This window comes from Ambystoma mexicanum, chromosome 6q (assembly GCF_040938575.1).
Source record: "Ambystoma mexicanum isolate Mex_15411 chromosome 6q, UKY_AmexF1_1, whole genome shotgun sequence".
Lineage (NCBI taxonomy): Eukaryota > Metazoa > Chordata > Amphibia > Caudata > Ambystomatidae > Ambystoma > Ambystoma mexicanum.
The window spans coordinates 1,389,859,151-1,389,881,250 of record NC_090937.1 but is presented as its reverse complement, the minus strand read 5'-3'; the positions used below and the strand labels follow the sequence as shown (position 1 = coordinate 1,389,881,250).

The window sequence follows — 22,100 nt, the reverse complement described above, 5'->3', positions numbered from 1 at the left end:
ATAGACTCCATACCCGGGGACTGACTACTGTCTCCCGGGGCATGTAAAGTGACCATTGGCTTTACTAGACCTAAATTTACTAACAGAACTAGTACAAACCATCTTATTGCGGACGTACTAGTAGGGGTAATTCGATTACTCCTGGATCTGTTACTCGAGGGGGCACTGTCCCGTCCCCCCTCGTCGAGTTTTGGCTGGTGGCAGTGGAAACTACTTGTTATGTTCGACCCCGAACATAACCCTATGGGATTCGTCCCATTGTTGGAGGTTGATACTTTTCCTCGTTAATCTCTAACGTACCACAGGTCTACTTATCGTAAATAAGTTTATCGGATGGTATTTTCTGCCAGAACTCGGTTTTTAAAATGGCGTCTGTGTTTCGTCTCTGTGACTCCTAAACCAAAGGTTGAGCCCTTTGTTCCACTTTTGGCGGGCTCTGTACAGAGACCCTCCAAAGTGGTGCCATTCTGTCTGGGTTACCACAGGGGTGGGGGAGGGGGTTTAGGCACCCTGGACAGAGTTGCCTTGCCAACTCCGGTCGCACTCTGGAGTGATTGGCCCAAGTGGTGAGCCTCCCCGCTCACCACTTAGCATGTGTTGATTGACAGCTAGGCTGAATGAATGGGGGTTTCTGCATAAAAGCAGGGCTTTTGGGACTGGAACTTCAGAAGTCGCCACAGGACCTTAGAATCCGACGAGGGTAAGGCTGAGCCGACCTGCACGACGACACCTCCGGTGGAGCCCTGCGGAACCAACTCACCACTTCCCGACGACAGAGGAGATCTCCCTGCCGGAGAGTCTCTTCCCCTGACTGGTGGGAACAACCAGTCCCCTTTGCTTTTGACGCAGTGGTCGAATTGCCCGTGCAGAGCACCTCGGCAACCGGATAGCCACTACCCCTGCACCGCGACCAAAAGGTGGTGCCTTGTGACGGAGCACTCCGCGGCTGGTCTCTTCCCTGGTGGTGCACCGGACTTCACTTTCCTTCGACGACGAGAACATCTCTACTCTTGGCAAAGACCCGACGTGCATCCACCACCAGGAACAACTGCCCCCACCAGAGCTGCCCTCCACAACAAGGTACCGTGTCCGCCTGGCTTCCCTTTCGATCGGTTCGAGTGAGGTGTCTTAATCCTCTCCTTTCCGTTGGGTCGCCTCCAAGCTTTCTCACGTATTGTTCTGAACTGGTTCAATCTGCCGATAACAATTTGCTACAAAGACTCAAACGCATATCCACTAGAGACTTTTGGGACATATCGCCATGCCTCTCTCCGAGTGGGCCTGGCCTCTGAACTTTATCATCTATTGTGATTCTTGCCTTCTTGCCTTGCATTTTTCCCGTGAAGTATTGAACTGTGTTGCTTTCGTAACCTGCCTATTTTTCACTCCCGTCCTAACTAATATTAGAGTGTCATCTAGGTTGAGGCATACACCTCTGTCTGTAAATAAGTGGTGCCGGAAAAACCTAGACTTGTCGAAATATTGCTAGGGGGATTGATCGTTTCTTCTTCGTAGAGTTTTGTGTTTGATTTGTTTGCCGTGATAGTGCCATAGTGTTTTTGATAGATGTTTCGTTATAAATAAATACCTTAATATCTTTACACTGAAGCCTTGTTGCGTGTTTGCTTGTCTTACTGTGAAGAATTGTCCTATATTGTATACTCCACATACTGCTTAACTCTTCTTGAGAGAAGTCTGACTGCTCAGCCACAGCTACCAACAGTGAATCTGTGTGGTGCAGACTGCTACCAAGTGGGTTTACTGCCAAACACCTGTAGTCCTAAATCTTTTGCAGTGGTCCCAGAGGGAGCTGCACAGGTTTCCTCCTAACAAAGACCACTGGTTAAGAGACGTTGTGTGGGCTAATGACACGGAAACACTGGGCGCAGATCCAACCAATTGACCTTCGCCCGAGAAACATTTGGGTGGCCTTCACTGCATACCTTCTATGTGTACTTCCAGCTGCCGATACAACCCCAGACTGTTGATAGTAATGCTCTGTGTACCTAAATGTTGACAGGTTCTGCAAGTGAATCACCCTGGTACTTTTCTGTGCACCCACCATGGCAAACTATCCCAAACTACTCCTCACACTAATGCCCCTTCGTCTCCCCATTGGACGCCCGCCTGCAAAGCCAAATGTAATGTACTGTGATGTATGATGCAAGTGTAAATAAAGAAAGTTTAAAAAAAAGAACTTTAAAGCTTCAACTTGACCATAATCCTAAAATGAAGAATTCAAGCAATTAAAATGAAGAAACTTTCTTTTTGAAACGCGTCCAGGCTACTTCCCTAAGCGGAGAATTATGGATGTATGATCTAATACACATTTACAAGAGATCAGAATGAGGGGGAGGGAATTGCCTGATCTTCTGTATGTTTAAATATGTTATTTTCAAGGGAAAGAATTGAAATCATGGAAGTGAAAGTGTTAATGGTAATTTCCATGAATCATAGCCACTGGCAATTATTCTAGGAATCTTTCCATTCCATATTTTTTTAGTCTGCTGCAACAATAGGTAAGATATAAAAAACAATTGTAGACATGGTCAAACCCTGAAAGGGCCTCTTCCTCATAAAATATGAGGCCACGTCCATTCATGTGGAAAACAGTGGCTGATGGGCTTCAGTGACGCTAGTCATAACATCTGAGAACATATTTGTAGGTAGGGATTTGTGGGGGTGACAGGTACTCAAACTGTGGTTGTACATGTAAGCACAGAGAATACCCTGTATGTAAGCACAGAGAATAAATACCCTGTGGTAACACGGTCGCACCAGAAGAGGTATGATCACACCCGTTTGTGTTTGTTAAATAGTATGCCCAACGTAAAGGGTATGATTTTAGTGAATTGGCATTTGTACAAGCTTGTTGAATAGTGGCGACATGGGTTTCTCGGTGTGGACGGGAATTCCCTGATTACTATGTAATAAATATAGATTAAAGACGAAACATGCCTTTGAAGGATTTAACAAAGAGTTGGATATAACTGCATCAATAGATAACATGAGTGTAATGTGATAGAGAGGGCCTACTCTGCAAGCCTGCACCTCGTCCGTGCACTGATATCTCTCCGCTTGCCACGTCTCTGTTGTTCTGTGTTCCTCCCGTGCGCCTCATACCTGGCTCTCGACCGGTTCCTCCTGCACTTATCTGGGTTATTCTTCTGGCTCAGGGTGCCCTGCTGCTGCAATTCTACAGCTCTGACATATCTTGCAGTGTGTTATCGTTCATAGTCTCTGTTGGGAGCAATGACAAGACGTTTCTTCAGGGCTGCGATGAGGGCATCAAAATCAGCCATTTCCCCTGGCTTAATGGTTTTGATAAGTGATTTTATCTCTCCCCCTGCCGTGTTTATGAACATGCTGCGCAGTCGAGGGGAGTTTTCTTCTCCAGCGGCCTCAATGAAGTTATTGAAGTCCTCAAACCATTCCACCCATCGAGGTCCTTTATCTGCCTGAGGTGTCATGGAAAACGGGGGCGCATGCGCCATGCTGTGGCGGTGGATCTGGTGACAGCTGGCGCAGGTGGGGGTTGAGAGCTGGAAGATGCCTGGGCAGCAGTGGTGCTCATGGTGGCGTGTAGGATGTGGCCTCAGCGGTGGGTTGGAGCTGAGAGTCGTTCTGCAGGCAGGTCGGCACAAAGTCACAGAGGTACTGGGACGAGGAAGAAGGCCCCAGCAAATGAGGAGTGGTGATGTAGAACATGTTTTTTTTTTTTTTTTTTTTCCTTTTTAAGCTCTGTGGGCCCCTGGTAGTCTGTGGTTGCTTTGTGGTGGTGCTCAGGCTGACGGAAAGCACCAGGCGCCGTGTGCAGAGAAGTCTTCTACTGCACGGCAGCTGCGTGCGTGGCTTCCAGGGATTCGGATCGCGTTTGAAGGTGGAGGAGGTGGGAAAGGGAGGCGCATCCACGGTCGCGCCCCCTCCGTTTCAGCGGGGATCCGCTCGTCGGTGGGATCACCGATGTAAAGGACGCACACGGGGGGGGATCCCCAACGTGGCGGGAAGGAGGACCGCTGGCACCAGGGAGAATCCTCGTCGCCAAATGTTAGGGGCGGAGGGCCCCAAATAACGGACAGGATCCAGCAGAGTGGAGTATAACTTCTTTATTCCTCTCCTAACCGGCAAGTGCCTGCCCCGCACACCCCCGCCCCTCACCACGTCACATCCGCCTGTGACGTCCACCTCACGAGTGAGGTGTCTTAAAGGGCACTCACTCGTGACACAGTGATGTGCTGTTTTGGGTTTTTTGGTGCACCCTTTGCATTTTCCCGTTTCCCAGCCCATGCTAGAGTATCACTGTTGTTGTTATTGTGCCCACCCTCCGAACCACTCATTTCACTTGTAGTGTAAAAAAGCAAATGTTTTCATTGCTGGTGTCTTCTAAATCACCTGCACATAATAGATAAATAACAAAAATAATATCAATCACAGAGGACGGACATGAGGAAGAGATGGATACCAGGAAAATGGCCGCTGTAAGTATATCCTAACCAGAACATAATTTGAGATTGATACATATATGAAGCCATTAGCATGAGTGAGATATCAGGTAAGTCACAGGTAGCTCACCGAAACAGAAACAGAGTTTCTTGCAGCATACTGGAATCATACTTGCCGTATCTTACTCGGAACAGACACAACTTGAAGGCAATCACGAACTAGAATCATATTTACATTATATTATTTATTTAGTGCACATGTGCTTAAGGCAAGTGCAAGGTGGTCAGTCAGGCTGTGCTAGGCAAATTAAGATAAGGAGATGGGTGTAGACAGACTATTCTAGTGTACTTCAATATTATCAGATATGAGGCAAGTCCTTGAGTGTAACATACTCCTGGGGCCTCATTACGACCCAGGCGGTAAGGTACGGCGCCGTTAAACCCTTACCGCCTAATTACGAGGTCCCTTTGCGGGTCCCTACCTTAATGGCTGGTTTTACCAGCCGTTAAGGATTGGACCCGCAAAGGGACCTCGGAGGTAATTACGGTACCGCAATTTGCAGTACCGTAACTATCGCCTTCCCAATTTCCATTGAGCCCTATGGGGGCAAAAATAGGAATGGGGAAGGGCCAATGGTGAATGGGGAATTACCTCCCCGCCAACCTTGGAATGGGGCGGTAAATCTGCTATTCACCATGGCGGAATCGGTAAATTACCGGCATCAACCATGGCGCTAATAGTGCCATGGTTAACGCCTGGGTCGTAATGAGGCCCATGGTCTTTTGATTCTGGAAGTATTGTGGGGCGCAAGGACCAAAGAATCCTACAGTGGAACACTCAAAGGAGGTACTAACTTTGCAATCACTCTCGGTAGTAGGCAATTATTCAGTCTGGTGTGGAGAGCAATAACTACGAGACATTTAAAATGCAATGTAGAAATACAGGTTACTGAAGGCAAAACTGTTGTATCTTATGTTTGGTACGTGTGGAATGTTGTTCCATCTTCATGGATCAACATTCCATGCGAGCCAGTTAAGAGTTTTCCTTCGGTGCGGCTGGCTGTGCGGCTTCCCGCTGGGTTCAGAATAAAGTTGTTCCCTTTTTCCCCAGTGTCACGGATTTCTTCATTGGCGACGAGGAGTATTCTGGACCCGGTCTTCAAACCCACGTGTGCGGATCAGTCATCACGCTCCACTGGGCAGTTGGTCTGCAGGCTCGTCTGTTTAGGACAGAAGAAGCAGGAGAAGCGGGGAGCCGAAAATCGCAGTGCGACAGAGCTGTGCAGCTGCCAGTGACGTCGGCTGGGGTCTGGTCTGTTCCGCAGGCCCCGGAGCTCTGTGGCCTTGCCCCCCCCTGCCTTCCAAGGGCAGCACAGCGCTCACCTGTCGGTTGGTACGAGGTGGAGCCATCACTCAGGGGCATATAGCAGCTGCGCAGAAACCAAAGGAGGGGCTACAGCTGCGTAGCTTATCGCAGCTGCGCAAGAGGCCCAAGGAGGTGCTACTGTCTGGGGGCCCGCCCTGCATATTGACGGAAGTGGGAGAGGCCAGGCGGCTATCCGCCAACAACGCCTGGATACTCGTGTGGGTAGAGAGTACGTCAACCTGATAAGGGGCCTAGCCGGCTCTGGGCGGAGCTGCGCAGGCAGCCCCGCTGACTGGTGCCCCATGCTTCTGTGCCTCCCATTGCATTAACGTGGGTACTAGATTCACAGATGGAGTGTTGCTGGTCCCGCCCACGTATACATTGTGCGGAGTGATCGCTCATTGGCTGTTAGACTCCGGTGCTCCGCATTAAGGTCCTTGAGTACCAGGGCATTGCAGCCCCTGGTGTTGTCTGTTGGTGGCATTTATCCCATAAGCGGCTGGAGTGTGATGCAATTTTAGCCTTGAGATAAGGTACTGTGTTAATTTGCCTTAAATTATTCAAGGTATACTTGAAGCAGTCCTGGTGGGTGTGTGTGTGCATTGGATCTCGGAAGACAAGTACTGTTCCTGTAGAAGGATACTGTGATCTGGGGACATCCCTTCAGTACTGCCTATTTTACGTGTTCCATTGTCATGTTTTACACGGCAGCCAGGCCTCCTCCAGCATTTTTGCCTGCTCCAGGTGAACCTGTGTCCCCTTGGGACCAATGGATTGACGCCTTCAAGGTGTATTTGAGGACAGCTGGGGGCGCAAAGTTTAGTGATGATGAGAAGGAAGCAGCACTGCTGAACTGTATTGGCACAGAGGGTTTACGCATCTTTTTCCACCTGCCAGGAGAGGAAGTAACAGTGCCTGGTAGTGGCTTGGTTTATTATTTGTAGTGCGCTCCAGACCCAAGGGTCACACATTGTATTCAGGCGCAAGGCTTAAGGATATTCAAAGCTTGGTTACAACATGAAAATACATTTGTGTGCAAGTGCTGATTGGTTACATGTTGGCACAATCAGGTTGAGATATATATATAGGCAGGTACATTGTGGCATGCATAGATTTACAAGGTAGTTAGTTGGTGCTGCTGGTGCCTGCAATGTGGAGAGGGTAGCGGGCAGAGTCAGCGGGTATGTGCCTAGATGTCGGCATCTTTGAGCCAACTAGTGATGCTATGGCAGAACTTGTGATAGGTTTGATCGATTCTTAGGGGGGATGGTAGCGAATTCCATAGGAATGCTGCCTTGACCTAGAAGCTGCTGCCTCCGATTTTGGCACGTTTGTATCTGGGGACCCAGAGGTAGTTGGTGTGGGCAAGTCTGGTGATTCTTGTGGTAGGCTTCAAGGTGAATCTGTCACAAAGGCAGCGGGGTGCTGCATTGTTCAAGCATTTGTGGGTGAGGGATGCAGTTTTTAGTTTTATTTTATCGTGGGTGGAGAGCCAGTTGTTGGTGTAACGCTCACCTGATTCTCGCAGAGGCGCCGGTCTTGACTGGGCGACTACCGTATCTTCAAAGGTGATGTGCAGCACCCGATTGGCTCTTTGGGCTGGACCTCTGTGCCCTGTATGCCTGACGTGCAGAGTAAGATGTCTGCAGATAGAAAATACGGGGTTAATGAACTGGGGTTATTGGGGTGTCCCTATCTCTTTCCTCTTCTCCTCTCCTGTAGACCCCCACAGGTTAACGCTCTCACCTTAGGTAAGTGAATGCCGAGCTCTCCATCTGCCTCGGGGCAGGGTGCTGTAGCCAGTTTCTTCACTGGATAGGTAGCGCAGGCCTCTTGACTTCAGAGGACTGCTGTCCGTCGTTAACTGCACGAACGGTAAGTTTCGAGTAACTCAAATGTCTTTAAAGTCTTTAATAATGATGTCTCTTGTTTTGCAGGGTTCCGGCGATGGCGGATGACGGGCTGAAGTGAGTTGAAGATGGAGCCCGTGTGATGAATAGAAGCGCCTGGAAGCACGTAAGTAAGCGCTTGTTGCCAGCTTCACAAAGCGCTCTAACTGTCTTTTTATTTTGCAGGTACAAGTTCGGAGCGGCTGCAGGGTGCCGGGATACCCACTGGGTTAGATGTGGAAAGGAGTAATGGCACGTGAGTATTAAAGTTCCCCAATGTCTTTAAACGCACCTTGTTTTGTCTTTCAGATGCGAGATGCAGCGCCGACGGCCTCCGGAGCGTGCGAAGAGTTGGTAAGCTTTTGTCTTTCAGATGCCGGAATGCAGTGTGAAGACCTCCGGAGCGCACGAAGAGTAGGTAAGCCTTTGCCTTTCAGATGCCGGAATGCTAACCTGTTCTTTCTTGTCTTTATAGGTGTTGCTGAAGACTGGATTCAGGATGGTAAGCCTTTTTCCTTAGGCCCAGGATCAGATGCAGAAGACACGATGAGCGTTCTGCTGCAGAGGATGCAGAATAACGCAAAGCAAGATTCATCCATCGGGTGTGGTTTAAATAGCCTCCTGTAGTGCTTAGATGTCTCCTTCCACAGCCACGCCTAGTAAGAAAAGAGTTCCTGCTTTCCAGAAGAGTTCCAGTGTTCTGAATCTAGGGAGTGGCTCCTGCCCCACCCAACAGGAAAAGTAGTTCCAAACAGAAGAGGATCAGAGGCTCAACTGGCAGGCAAGTGCAGCATGGTCTGCTGCAGGTAAGTCCACCCAAGCATTATGAGCCCGGCGCTTCCAGCGCTGGGACTGGGCATATTTATGAGCCTGGTGCCACCGGCGCCAGGACTGGGTCCAAAAGGTCCCAATTGGGACTGGTTGGCACTCGGAACCTGGGTTATGGATCTGCTTCCAAGGGAGTTGGGAAAACCCTGACCTTTTGGAAGCAGAGATCATGACAGTTGGCTCTTCTGGCATTAGAAATAGGTCCTCTCGTAAGGATTCCTAAGGCTGCTCTCAGCGCGTTATTTTGTCGGAGTTGGATTTTTTTGATGGTTTGTTTATTGGCTCCTATGTATAGAGCGTTGCAGTAGTCCAGCCTGGATAAGATGAAGGCTCTGGCTAGGGTGATGAAGCTGTCCTGTGACAGGAAGGCCTTGCCAGCTCTAATCAACTTGCATGTATATGCCGTGGCCGAGGCCAAGGCATTGACCTGCTTATTGAAGGAGAGAGTGGAGTCCAAGTAGAAACCCAGAGTTTTAACCACTTTGGCGACAGTAATAATATTTTTGTCTATGTTAAATGCTGAGTATTTGAGGCTGAGTTTTTTGAGGGTCGATGGAGTGCCCAGGATGATGATCTTTGTTTTGTCATCATTCAGGCATAGACCGTGGGTGGCCATCCATGCCTGGATGATGAGATATATCCTGTTCACCAAGGCCAAATCCTTGTCGTAATCACCGGTAAGCGGTAGGAGAATCTGTTTGTCATCTGCGTAGTTAGTGTAGGTGACACCCTGAAGGTCCAGATTATCGAAAAAGGGGCTTGGTAAAGATATTATAGAGGGGGGGTGAGACGCAAGATCCCTGGGGCACTCCGCAAGTTATGAGTATGGGGTTGGCTGCTGCCGTAGGAGAGAAGACTCTCATAGTCCTGGTGGTTAGGAAAGATTGTATCCATGCTATGGCTTCTTTGGAGAAGTGAGCTGCAGAGTTCAGGTGGCTGCATAGGACTCTGTGGTCGACCAGGACGAAGGTAGCTGATAAATCCAGGAGTAGAAGGAAGGCTGATTTCCCTTCATCTCGGAGTTCATCAATCTGTGACGTAAGGTCTAGGAGGGCTGTTTCTGTCCCGTGTTGGGGTCAGAAGCCAGATTGCCTGGTTCCTAGTAAAGAGTTGGGTTCTAAGTATTTTTGTATCTGGGAGTATGCCATTTTATCTAAGATCTTTAGGAGAAAAGGCACTGTGGTAATCAGGTGGTAATTGGTGGGTATTAGTGGGTATAGGGTCTGCTTTTTCAGTAGAGGAAGCACCCATGATTCTTTGAGGTTAGATGGGATGGTATTGGTGGAAAAGGATGAGTTGATGAGTTTCGTGATAAAGGGGGCTAGATCTCTGGCTGCATCCTTTAGAAGTTGAGCGGGGCATAGGTCGCCTTGACAGTTGGTGGGCTTGAGAGATAGTATAGTATTTTCTGTTTCTTTTATGGTGACCTTGGAGAACTTAAATCTGGGGTGATTGGTAGGGTTACTTGTTTGCTGTAGGTTGATGTTAGTGGGTTTGTTGCCAGAGAGTGTGGCTTTTTTCTAGGAAATTTTTGTTTGAAGGGTAGTGACTTTATTGGCTAGAGCTTGCTGTATGTTGGAGCACCAGAGTTGGTCTTTGATGCAGTTGTCTGGCACAGGGATGGGTGCTTCTAGCTCTTTGAGGATGACAAAGAGTTCTTTCGTGCTAGAGTTGGCTTGGGCAATTCTGGAGTTGTAGGTTTCGCGTTTAGCTAGGATTATTTCTTTTTTGTATAGGGCTGTGATGGAACTGAGGTTGGCTTTGTTTTTGTCAGAGGGTTGTGCTCGCCAGGATGTCTCGCAATGCCTTTTTTGTTTGCGCAATGATTTTAGGTATGGGGTATACCACGAATTGAGATGGGCTTTGGGTTTGCGTTGTCTAAGTTTGAGTGGTGTGATGGAGTCTAGAGATGTGGTCATGATGTGGTTGAATTCCTTAACCATAGCTTCGGGGTCCAGGTTTTCCGGGATGGCATTGAGTGTGGGGAGGATGAGGGATAGCAGTTTGTCACAGGTGATGTTTTTTTGTTCGGGTAGGGATGGACAGCACTAGAGGTGCGGGTGCCGAGGTGGGTTTGGCGGTGGTTAGAGTAAAGGTTATGAGGTAGTGATCTGTCCAAATCTGGGGGATATGGAGGCTATCGTGGGGTTGCAGTTGTGGTCTGCTACCCAGTCCAGGGTTCTGCCTTTGTTGTGTGAGGGGGAGAGCACTTTTTGGCTGAATCCTTCTTCCGCTAGGATACTAGCCACGTTGGATGCATGTATGTCTTTGGAGTCATTGTAACCTAAGTTCAGGTCGCCTAGTAGTAGGACTTGAGAGGAGTTTTTTAGGTTATTTGAGATGATATTAGATATGTCATCTTCAAAGGTCCCAATGGGGCCTGGAGGTCTGTAGACCAGGTATATTGTGAGGGTCTGGATGTTGCTTATGTTTATTTTTGCTGTCATGAGCTCGCATGAGTTGATGACTGGGGATGGCACTAGTCTGCAAGGTAGATTGTTTCTTGTTATGAGTGCCATGCCTCCACCCCGAGTATCGGTTCTATCTGATTGCAATATGGTATATCCGTTAGGTATGGCCAGTGTGCATACGAGACAGCATTAAAAAAGTTGGAAGGTCAGTTTGGCAGGAGAATCAACATGGTTTTGGAACGCTACAAGTTCTTTTCCAGAGCACTAGGCTCGGGGGAGTCTATTGATTCATATGTTACGGCCTTGAGGGCGTTGATGGCCACCTGTAGATTTTCAGGGATTCTCGAAGAATACTTAAGAGACCAAATTATGATGAAGACTAGCAGCCAAAAGATAAGAGAGAAACTATGGATTGATTGCGACCCACTTTAGACAAGGTTGTGGAGATTGCCAGAGCCATTGAGACGTCCAAAGCGAGTGTACAAATTGTCACTGAAAAGGAGGGTTCCAGGGATGCTGTTCTGGCTGTTTTACCTCAAAATAGAAGAGGTGGTGTGGACAGTAAAAAGAGATTGGTCAAGGGGGACAATCAGGGAGGGAGGATGTCCAGAGCTAAGGAACCATGTAGAAAATGTGGTTGGTTTACTCACCAAACTGGCTTGATTGAGTGCCCGGTGCTAAATGTTGAATGCAGAAGATGCAAATGTAGAGGTCATTATGCACGCATGTGCAGGGGCAACGTGAGGTGCAAGCTAGAGGTGTGATTGGTATGGTAGCTTTGGATGATGCTGGTGCGGAACCGGGCAGTGATTCCTGGGTGAAGCCCGAACAGGGTGTTATACTCCATGTGGAAGGGTCCTCGCGCAAGGGTCCCTGGGTTACAGTTTTGGTGGATGGACATCCTTTAGAGATGTTAGTTGATTCTGGTTCACCTTACACCATAGTATCCCCAGAAATATACAAGGAAAGCTTGGTGAAGGAGGTGTCAGCCCTTTGTGCTCCGATATCAGTCCCAGTGCCTATGGGCAGAGTCCTATTTCTGTACTGGGTTATGTTCAGACTTGCATTGAATTTAAGGGTCGACGAACCATGTGCAAATTGTATGTTGCCCTCAAAGGGACCAGTGTACTGGGTTGGGATGAACAAGCTACCCTTAATATTCAGATTCACCCAGGGAAAGTTGTGCCTGTATTAAGCATTCAGGAGCAAGATGATGGTGAGGTATGTCGGGTGACATCTGAGTGGCTAAGAGTGAAGTACCCAGAGGTGTTCTCGGGTAATTTGGGTATACTAAAGGGGTTTGCCCACTGCATTGTTCTTAAAAGGGGTGCAGTGCCAAGATACATAAGGTGAGAGGGGTTCCAGTGATGGCAAGGGAAGGTTTAAAATCTGAATTAGAGAGATTGAGGGCTGATGGGTCATTGAGGAAATTGAGAGTTTGGAGGGGTTGTTTCCTGTTGTCCTTGTCAAGAAGGGTTATGGTGGTCTCAGGAAGTGCGTAGATCTTCGTGAGTTGAACTCGAGTATTTGGGTAGATCACCATCCGTTGCTCAATATTAATGAGCTTTTACTTACCCTGGGTAAGGCAACATGTTTTTCGACTTTTGACCTTTCTGCTGCATACCACCAAATTGACTTACATGTTGATTCCAGACCACTTATGTCATTTGTAATGCCCTTTGGGGCGTATCGCTTTTGCCGCATGCCTTTTGGTCTTGCAACGGCATCTGCAGTGTTCCAGAGATTCATGCATGAATTGTTTGGTCACATGCTGGGGTGTGTTATTTACAAGATGACATATTAGTGTGGGGTAGTTGTCGAGAGGAACATGATGTCAGAGTGCAGGAGGTCATGAAAGTGTTGAGTGAAAAAGGTTTGACCGTGAAGTTATCGAAATGTCAGGTGGGAGTAGATAAGGTGACTTACTAGTGCTGAAGGAGTAAGTCCTAAGGCAGATTTGGTACAAGTGATCAAATCGATGCTGGCACCCACAAATAAGGACCAGTTAAAGTAATTTCTAGGATTAGCTGAATACTATGTAAAGTTCATTCCTAACTATGCTGATAAAACACTTTCTATGAGAGCCTTACTGAAGAAATGTGCCAGATTTCTGTGGTCAGATGAATGTATGGAGGAGTTTAAGGCTGTGAAGAATGATGTAGAGAATACTCCATGCTTAAGGTCATTTGGCCCCAAATGCAAGACAATCCTTACCGTGGATGCAAGTGAGGTGGGTCTGGGCGTGGTATTGGAGCAGTGGCACGAAGGCGAGTGTAAGCCGGTGGCGTTTTCATCTAGAACTGTGACGGATGCGGAGTGTAGGTATTCAGTGATTGAGCGTGAGGCGTTGGCCGTAACCTGGGCGTCAAAACACTTTAGAACGTTCCTGGGGGGTATTCCATACGTGGTCAGAACAGATCATCGACCTTTGGTGCATGTCTTTTCCACTCGGGGAACTGTGTCTGTATCTCCAAGGATTGCCAGGTGGGTTGTGGATTTACAGGAATATAATTTCATCATGGAGTATTTGCCTGGTAAACAAAATGTGGTGGCCGACTGTTTATCGCGTTTACCCGTTATAAAGTATTTGGTTGCTCAAGATGTGGTTAGTGGTGAAGAGGAGTTACAAATTGCCTGCGTTCGTCCCACAATTGATAAGCCTGTTTGGTTTGCAGAGAGTGAAAAGGATGTGGCGTTGGCTTGGGTCAAGGAAGGTTTATGCAAGGGTTGGGCGCTAGTTAAGGATAGACCTGAAGGTAAGGTGTACGCCCAGGTGTTGGACGAATTGGCGGTTGGTCCGTGGGGTGTGTCCAGGGGAGAGAGGTTAGTGCCACCTGTCAGTCTAAGGGGTAGGCTTCTTGAGTTAGCCCATGAAGGGCATTTGGGCCGATCTTTGACCAAGAGGAGGTTACGCAAAGAGTATTGGTGGCCGGCCATGGACCGTGATGTGGTGAGGGATTGTCGGCTTGTGCCATGAGTGATAAGAGCAGGGTGGTCCATCCCCAGCCGATTCACGTAGTTGACATTCCCAGGAAGGTCTGGTCAAAGGTGGCTTTGGATATCATGGGTCCATTTGAATATTTAGAACCTGAGAGTAGATTTTTGTTAGTGTTGGTGGATTACACGTCCAGATGGGTGGAAGTAGCGGCTTTTGGAAGGGTCACCACAGAGTGTGTTATTGCTTTTTTGGAAAAGGTTTTTGACAGGAAAGGCATACCCGCCAGTTTGGTAACGGATAATGGTGTTCAATTTACCTTCAAGCTCATGAAGGACTTCTTGAGGTGGTGGGGTGTAGAGCATCATTGCACGGCTCTTTAAAATCCCAGCGCCAATGGTCTGATGGAAAGAGTCAATGGGGTTGTTAAAAGTGCCATTCAGTTAGCTCTTGCCAATGGTTATAATGGCAAGAGGTGGTGTCAGAGTATTTGGCGGCTTATCGTAGGACCCCTTCTGCTAGCACGGGTAGGACACCTTTTGAATTGATGAGGGGAAGAAAACCTGGTTCTAGATTAAGGACGTTGGCTTTGGGTGGTGGTGGCCCGTGTGATTTGAATTAAAGTGGCGAGAGTTTTGGCGCACCAGAAGGCAGTGAGGATATGCCAAATGGTTAGAAAGGAGTTAGAAGTGAAGGTGGGGGATGCGGTATGCGTAAAAAATCCCAGATTTGTTCCCAAAGGAGGGAGTTCATTTTTGCCATCCATGAAGGTAATCAAATATGGAAGGGGTTATGTGCAATTGGAGGATGGCTCAAAGGGGAGAAAAAGGCGGGTTGTGGTCCTAGATAGTAGTAAATTGGGTATCAGAAGGGAGGCTACATCTGGTTGGGACCAAGATGGTGATGTATTTGAATTCACTCCCATTGGTCGGAAAGCTAGTGGGTTGGAGGAAAGTGGGTCGCGTAGGAGTGAGAATATTGCTTCGGAGGTGGTCAGTGATGTAGAGACCGTGGGTGTTGATCCGTTGGATGGTGGTCTGCAGGACGGCAGGTGTGGTGATATTTGTGTTGAGAGTGGTGGAGTCACGAGGCACCCAGTTAGGAGCCGTCTGCCTCCTGTCAAGCTCAGAGATTATGTGTGCTAGCGTAGTCCAATTGCATTAGTGAGTGACATGGTCAGCAGTCACTAGTTCATTTTTATCTAACTGTTTTAATGCTCTGTATTGCCTTCATTGTTTTTCTGTTCTCTATTCGGTTATGTATAGTACTGCTCAATTTATGTTCAATTAATCCAAATTTTTGTTCATGTGTGCATCCATATGTCATTGTATGTTTAGGGGGTGAAGGGGAGGAGATATGTTGTATCTTATGTTTGGCGCATGTGGAATGTTGTTCCATCTTCATGGATCAACATTCCATGTGAGCCAGTTAAGAGTTTTCCTTCGATGCGGCTGGCTGTGTGGCTTCCCGCTGGGTTCAGAATAAAGTTGTTACCTTTTTACCCAGTGTCACGGATTACTTCAAAAACCTATTACTGAAGACAGTACAGTACTGTAGTACTGTATACAGTGAGATATGTTGATCTGTTGAGGATCACACTGTTGTCTGGTGGCAAAGTCAAGATATTTGCCTTGGCTACACTGTCTTGAGCTCGGCTAAATGCTGGCCTCCCCTGACTCACCCTGTATGCTCTTTATTGGGTGGCTGTCCAGCTGTTACAAAGCTTGTTTGGCATGACCAAAGAAATAGATGTGCTTGTTACAAACCTTGTTTGACAGGACCAAGAGATAGATTTCCCATCATGCAGATGCTATGTTGTAGAAGTTGGTGTTATTGTCACCAAAGCTTATCTACTCGAAATTATGAATCTCAGAGAGGGTTAGTGTAGCATTTAGGGTTCTTAATATAAGTAGGGACCAGACTGGAGGCAGACATATATACATATATATGAAAGGAGGTTAGCTTTATTTTTTACAGGGAAGTTGTGGGAAGAGGGTAGGAGCACAAGGTAGAAACATCTTCATTCATCTCTCTCCCATCCTGTGTGTCCTAACTGTCTCCACTGGAACCTTGATGTAGTGTAGGTTCCAGTCACCAGGCAACATTCCGATACTTGCATCTGTGCACCAATACAAGCAGCATACTACACATCCCCTTTCATTATAACAGACACACACTCCAACAACAAGCTCTGAACAGGAACTCACATCAGACCACCTAAACAAACATTCATCACCCTCACAATTACTAACCACTTTCTCAACCCTCTCAGCGTACATCTACATTTGCGTAACTAACGTTCCCCAGCCATCATAAATATCACAAACCAACCATATATCCAGAACTGCCACCACTGGATCTCATAACTGCCACTTACGAGCACAAACCACAAACTAACCACATTCCATCACCTTAATGGCTCATACAGCACGGCTTACACTCCTTCCACTCCGCCTGCCACACGGAGTCTCGGGTCTGCCACACCCGCAGCACTAACGCGCAATTTCACGCAACCAACCAAATACACAAACTAACATTCTATACCCTTATCAATACATCAACATACCATACAACACAACCTCTCATTCTCACCACAAAGAACCTGCAGATTGTGCTCACACTCAAATACTCAACTTGCCCCAAGAAACATATAAAAGTAGGAAAATAAAGAAAAGATACAAACTAAACAAAGATCACATATAAACAGTGTAACTGCATAGGCACAGTACGTGAAAAGAACACTAGAATAGGAAGTTGGCCATACAACCCATCAAGTGTACAGATCTTGCAGACACAAATACATCTGGAAAATGTATGCGCAAAAATCCATAAAATTTCATTTCACTTTCAAAAGTGTGGATCCATTTCATCTTATCACCAGACACACCACATGCGCTGGACACTTACAAATTGCCACTATCATGGCTCACAGCCATTGCCCATACATACACATCATACTCTTCAAAGAACTCATCATTAGGGCCTATTACATCCAAATCCACTCATAACAGAGGCGCGACCTCCTTTACTACATATGCATATGCAATTCACTAAAACTCACATCACTCATATTGATATACCAAAATGTACTGAGGATACTAAAACACTCCATATAATCAGGGGCTTGCACTTCACCTAACTTAATGCCCCACCTATTACATGCATTTAAACATTTACCAACCAAAACTTAAATATACAAATAGTGTAATGCATTTCCTTTCCTAAATGTCACACGTAAAACATTGTTCACTACAGGTCCATGTGAATACCTATAAATCCATAGGCTCACCATGAAAATCCTCAAATTTGTTAAATCTACACATCTGTAAAACATTTTTCAGCACAAACAAAACCAAACATACTATAATGTTATCACGATACTTTTTCTACTTTACCATATTTTGCAGTTTTTCAAAACCATTAAGCCACTGTCCATAGATGACTATATGTCAATATTCACCCTGCAAATACTGAAACTTGTTAAACACCTAGCATACAACCTGTTGCATTTTCCTAACACCTTTTTAATACTATTATGCACAAACCATACACTTCACATTAATTCCATATCACATCCATTGTCATTGCCAACTCACTGCCAAAATCATAGCACCTTCCCAGCCAGGCGCCAAACTCACACTAGCACATATGCCCTATGGTTACTTCCCCTTAGTCCTGCATTGCTAGTTAAAGTACATACATATAACAACATTAATTTAAAAGCACACATTTACTCAAACATTAATTTGAGAAGTCCATAAATTGCTTGTTGGTATTATGCAGAGTGCCTCTTATTGCTAAGAGATGTCTTTAATAATAAAAACAGCACTTTGTTTCCTTGACATCACACCGATCCAGATGCTGCAGACTTATAAATCACTTTCTTTTTCTCCTCTTTGCGTGAAACATTAAAAAAAAAACATGTTGATATGCTCCCCATTTAACCTTAGCACAGTCATGCTAACCGGAGCCACTAAAAGAACAGCACGTCACTAACATGGCCACTTCATAACAAGTTCCGTCTTGTCTTCCCAATTGCAGAGACACAAGAACAAAGGCAGTACCTTTGCATACTGTCAGCAGTGGAGGCGACAGCATTCCTTTTTTTTCTTTACAATGCAGTTTCCACATGCCTCGTATGCTGCTCTTCAAATGCTGCTTTACTATATCACCGCAGCTCTTCTCATCCGATACATTTTTTTGTTACCGGAGAGTGAAAGCTAAGCTTCGCTAATGACAGCTCCTTCTCACTGCAGCTCTCTCCTTTTCCGCCTACGTCACGGCGTAGAGGACGTAGCCAGGGCAATTCCTCTATTGTTTCCATACGAACAAAGAAACGGAAACAGAAAAATACGTTGCTGCGTTTGCCGGCATGAGTCAGAATGCACAGGATCCAGCATTCTAAGGATATCCAATACCCCTGCAACATTCTTGTACATCATCATTAGCTTCTCCGCTCCTGATCCACACAGAACTCCTCAAAGGGACCTTTTCCCAACGGTCACACGACGCTCCAGTGAACCGCACTTCAGACCCTCAACAGTTCAACACTCGCAACAGGAGCGCGCACAATTCTAAAACGCCATTACTAGGCAAAGATTATTAGGCTAAACAGCACAAGGCGATTTCACCATTTAAAAGTCTGATTCCTGCAGATGAATTTCATTTTCTTTACACTACTAAATTTTACAGTGTTCTGCCGTACTTTATTCCACTGTAAACTGGTAGCAGGAGAAAAAAAAGAAAAAACTTGCTGCATTTTCATTTTCCCTGCTGGAATCTGGGTCTTGGGTCTGGTATATGAAGGCAGATCTCTGTAACAAGTGCCTAACTCACTGAGCTATCTTCTGAACCATCCCAGCATTCAAGCTTATTATTTTGTATGCCAACTTTGGTTACTGCACATAAACAATATATTTCTCCCCGAAAAGTGAAAACCCTACCATTGCACTTGTTTTGCTATAGTGAAAACACAAACTGCATGTAGGGGGACATTAATTATAGAATTACACGAGCAACTCACACTTTTGTTGTCAACAACATCCAGGCGGCATGGCCAGAGGCTTAGGAGAACACTATACAATACCATGAGATTTGCTATTCATGGTTTGCTAAAGAAAATTGTGTGTATAAGTCAGTCAGTTGGGGTCCCCTACCATGGAGGGGGTGCAAACCATGTACTCCTTTGTCCACGCACCTAGCCATACCTAACTTTGTGTGGTATTGTGGGTTTGCTCTGCAATTTCTGTGTCTTGGTTGTGCTTGTTGTTTAAAGTGGGCTTCTTCCGTTGTTGTTTGTAGCTTCAACGGTTATTTGATATTTTATACTGTCTTGTCAGGTACCTTTCTTGCCTGTTCACAGTTTCTTGTGGGTATGCAGTGTAGACAGCAGTTTCTTCTAGCTCAGAACATTTCCCATTTGATAAGTATGATAGAGATGATGATACTTTTGTATGCACTGCTGGTTGATCAAACCATATGTGTTTTGTGTAGGTTTTTGGTAGATTTTGGTTTCCAGGCTATGCAGGTTCTCGATATAGAACTTCAGGTCCCGAAAGTCAATATTGCGCCTGCTGTGTGTTACTTTTTGCTGTTTTAGTTTTCAGGGAGTTTACATAGTTTGTGGTTAACCCGACTAGGGAACATTTAGCATCCATGGCAACCACTTGGTCTTACTTTTCAATATGTTAAGAAATAGAACACGATTGTTCCTCATGATGACTGATCGCATGTTGAGTATCATGCAGAGTTGTGCAATGTGCTTTGATGTATATCCCATGGTTAGGTTGAGTCACACCAGTATTGGGTGTCTTTCCATTCATGTTTGCTGAGCTGGTTAAGGCTATCTATTATATCTCTAATGTAGGATTTCCACGTAAAATCCTGTGGATTTACGTGTGTGTCTATTTAATCAGTTATGACTCCTTTTAGTGAAAAGGTCATCTGTCTTGTGGATTTTGGGGATTAAATAGATTCTGCCACTCTTGGGTGTTTCACAATAAGGTATTTGTATCATCCTTTTCGATCAGTCCATTCATAAACACTTTGATGATATGGGATGTCAGCTCAGTTTGGATGTTGTTGGTTTGGTTCTCCTTTAATTATTCCTATCATGTAATGTTGGACATACCGTCTATGACTTGTGCAATGTAACGCTATGTAGGCATGAACAGATATGCGTTCAATTCTTGATTGCTAAAGTTTCTCTTGAGAGGACACTTTTATCAATAGATCTTAGTTCCTTGACCTGGCATCCATACATTTATCAATGATATTATTGAAGAAGAATTGGGGTGTGATCATAGACTATGTTTTAAATTGTGAGTTTATACTTGTATGGTAGTTAATATATCTACTGGAGCATTCATGCCATCACAGGGTCTTCACTGAGATTATATCTGCACATCCCTTTACAGAAGATCACAAACAACTCCTGACATACTTCAGCCTTATTAGGGGCGCAGGGTTGGGGGCATATGGGGAGGTCCTCAGAGTGGTGTAGCCTAGGACCATAGTAATTCATTTGTGCATACCCATGCCACTTAGGGCAACTCTCCAATACTAAGCAGGGATTAATTAATCCTAGACACTTGAATTCGCACTGATTTTTCATTATATTTGAACCAGTTATCCCTTGCTTACTCCTCCTGAGGTGTTAAGCTGTAGGTCACTAAGGAAGTAATTCTCATGTAGATGGGGCATGACCTATTAGTTCTGTCTGAAAAACTTAAATTGGTGGCAGGACCAACACTGAGAAACATATTGCTGATCGCCTTCTGCAGTGGTACTGATGGGCCGGAACAGTGGTATGCAAGACTACACAGAACATCAATGGTCATGATAAAGTCAAAGCCTTCCATCCATTTAAGTTTGGATTTTGCTTGAGAGTGTATACCCAGACATGAGACCCTTATTTGTCTCAGCAAGGGTTGCATATGCATGCTACCAGAAACCAAACAGGGCCAAAATATGCCCAAGTTTTCTTTTGTTCCTGTGAAGTGGGGGATGTCATAGAACTTCACAATTGATTGGTCCCATTGGTGGCAGGGCAAAGAGTGATTTCCTAGTCCAATTCCATACGGTTGAAGATGGACTGCAACAATGGCATAGAAGGCTGTTCAGAGAAATACCACTTTTAAAGACGAATACTTCCACCCTTCAATTTTTTTTGAGGATTGTTAAAACAAATGAATGTGTGACACATTATGATTCAGTTTACTTTCACAGAGAAATTAAAAAAGGACATAGATTTTGCAGCCTTCCTTTTCAAATGAACAATATTTATATGCACAGAAAAAACATTGTTAAAGGGACGTTATGGTTAAGTTGCACTAATAACAAGCTATGAAATTCAGTGTGGGACATTATTGATTTTGATTTTTTGATTTTGATTTTGATTTATTTCTTACGCGCACCGGGCAGATAACTACATTCGGGCACAGATGTTAACTAGAGGTTGACCATTTCACTGTGGGGAGTTTAAAGTGGTAGCGGCCCTAAGGCAAGGAATCATTTAAATAGGAAGGTTTTCAATTCCTTTCTGAATCTTCCCAGCGTGTTACAAGATCGGGTGCTAAGGGGCAGCTGATTCCAGAGCTTGGGCCCAAATACAGAGAACCTTCTGTCTCCTTTTGAGATACATTTTGTCCTCGGGACACATAGCAGCAATTTAACTTCTGAAAGAAGGACTCAGGTTGGATAATAGTGTTGAATTCTGATGTTCAAATAACGAGGTGCAAGTTTGTAATAGCACTTGTACATCAGACAAGCCACCTTAAATTTAATCCGATCTTCCACCATCAGCCAGTGTAACGATTTCCTGGCTGTGGAGACATGATCTCTTTTGCCCAGGTGTGCTATTAGCCAGACAGCCGCGTTCTGGGCCCTCTGCAGTCTTAGCATTAGTTTCTTGGGGATCCCTGTCAAGAGACTATTGCAGTAGTCAAGGTGGGAGTTGACCAGGGCTCCCACCACTACTGGGAGATCCTGAGATGATAGAAAAGGGAGCACATTTCTAAGCATTCTCAGAGAATAATATACCGACTTTACCTTTGCCCCTATCTGTGCTTCACTAGCCAGATTTTCCTGCCAAATGCACCCCAGATTTTTTACTTTCCTTGAGAATGGAATATTCACTCCCAGGATTTGCGGGTTGCAGTTTGTGTCTTCCTCTCTATATTTCTTTTCTGATCTAAACAGAATTATTTCTGTTTTGCCTGCATTGAGTTG

At 45.8% G+C, this 22,100-nt stretch overlaps 1 long non-coding RNA gene across 1 annotated transcript in view; it reads right to left on the bottom strand.

The window, feature by feature from the left end:
* The window catches only part of LOC138516715 (uncharacterized), a 46,799-nt gene extending 28,663 nt beyond the window's left edge, over window positions 1-18,136 (bottom strand). Inside the window, exon 1 of the long non-coding RNA XR_011282304.1 lies at window positions 17,936-18,136. This is a non-coding gene — a long non-coding RNA (uncharacterized lncRNA). The remainder of the gene's footprint in view (window positions 1-17,935) is intronic.
* Window positions 18,137-22,100: the final 3,964 nt, after the last annotated feature.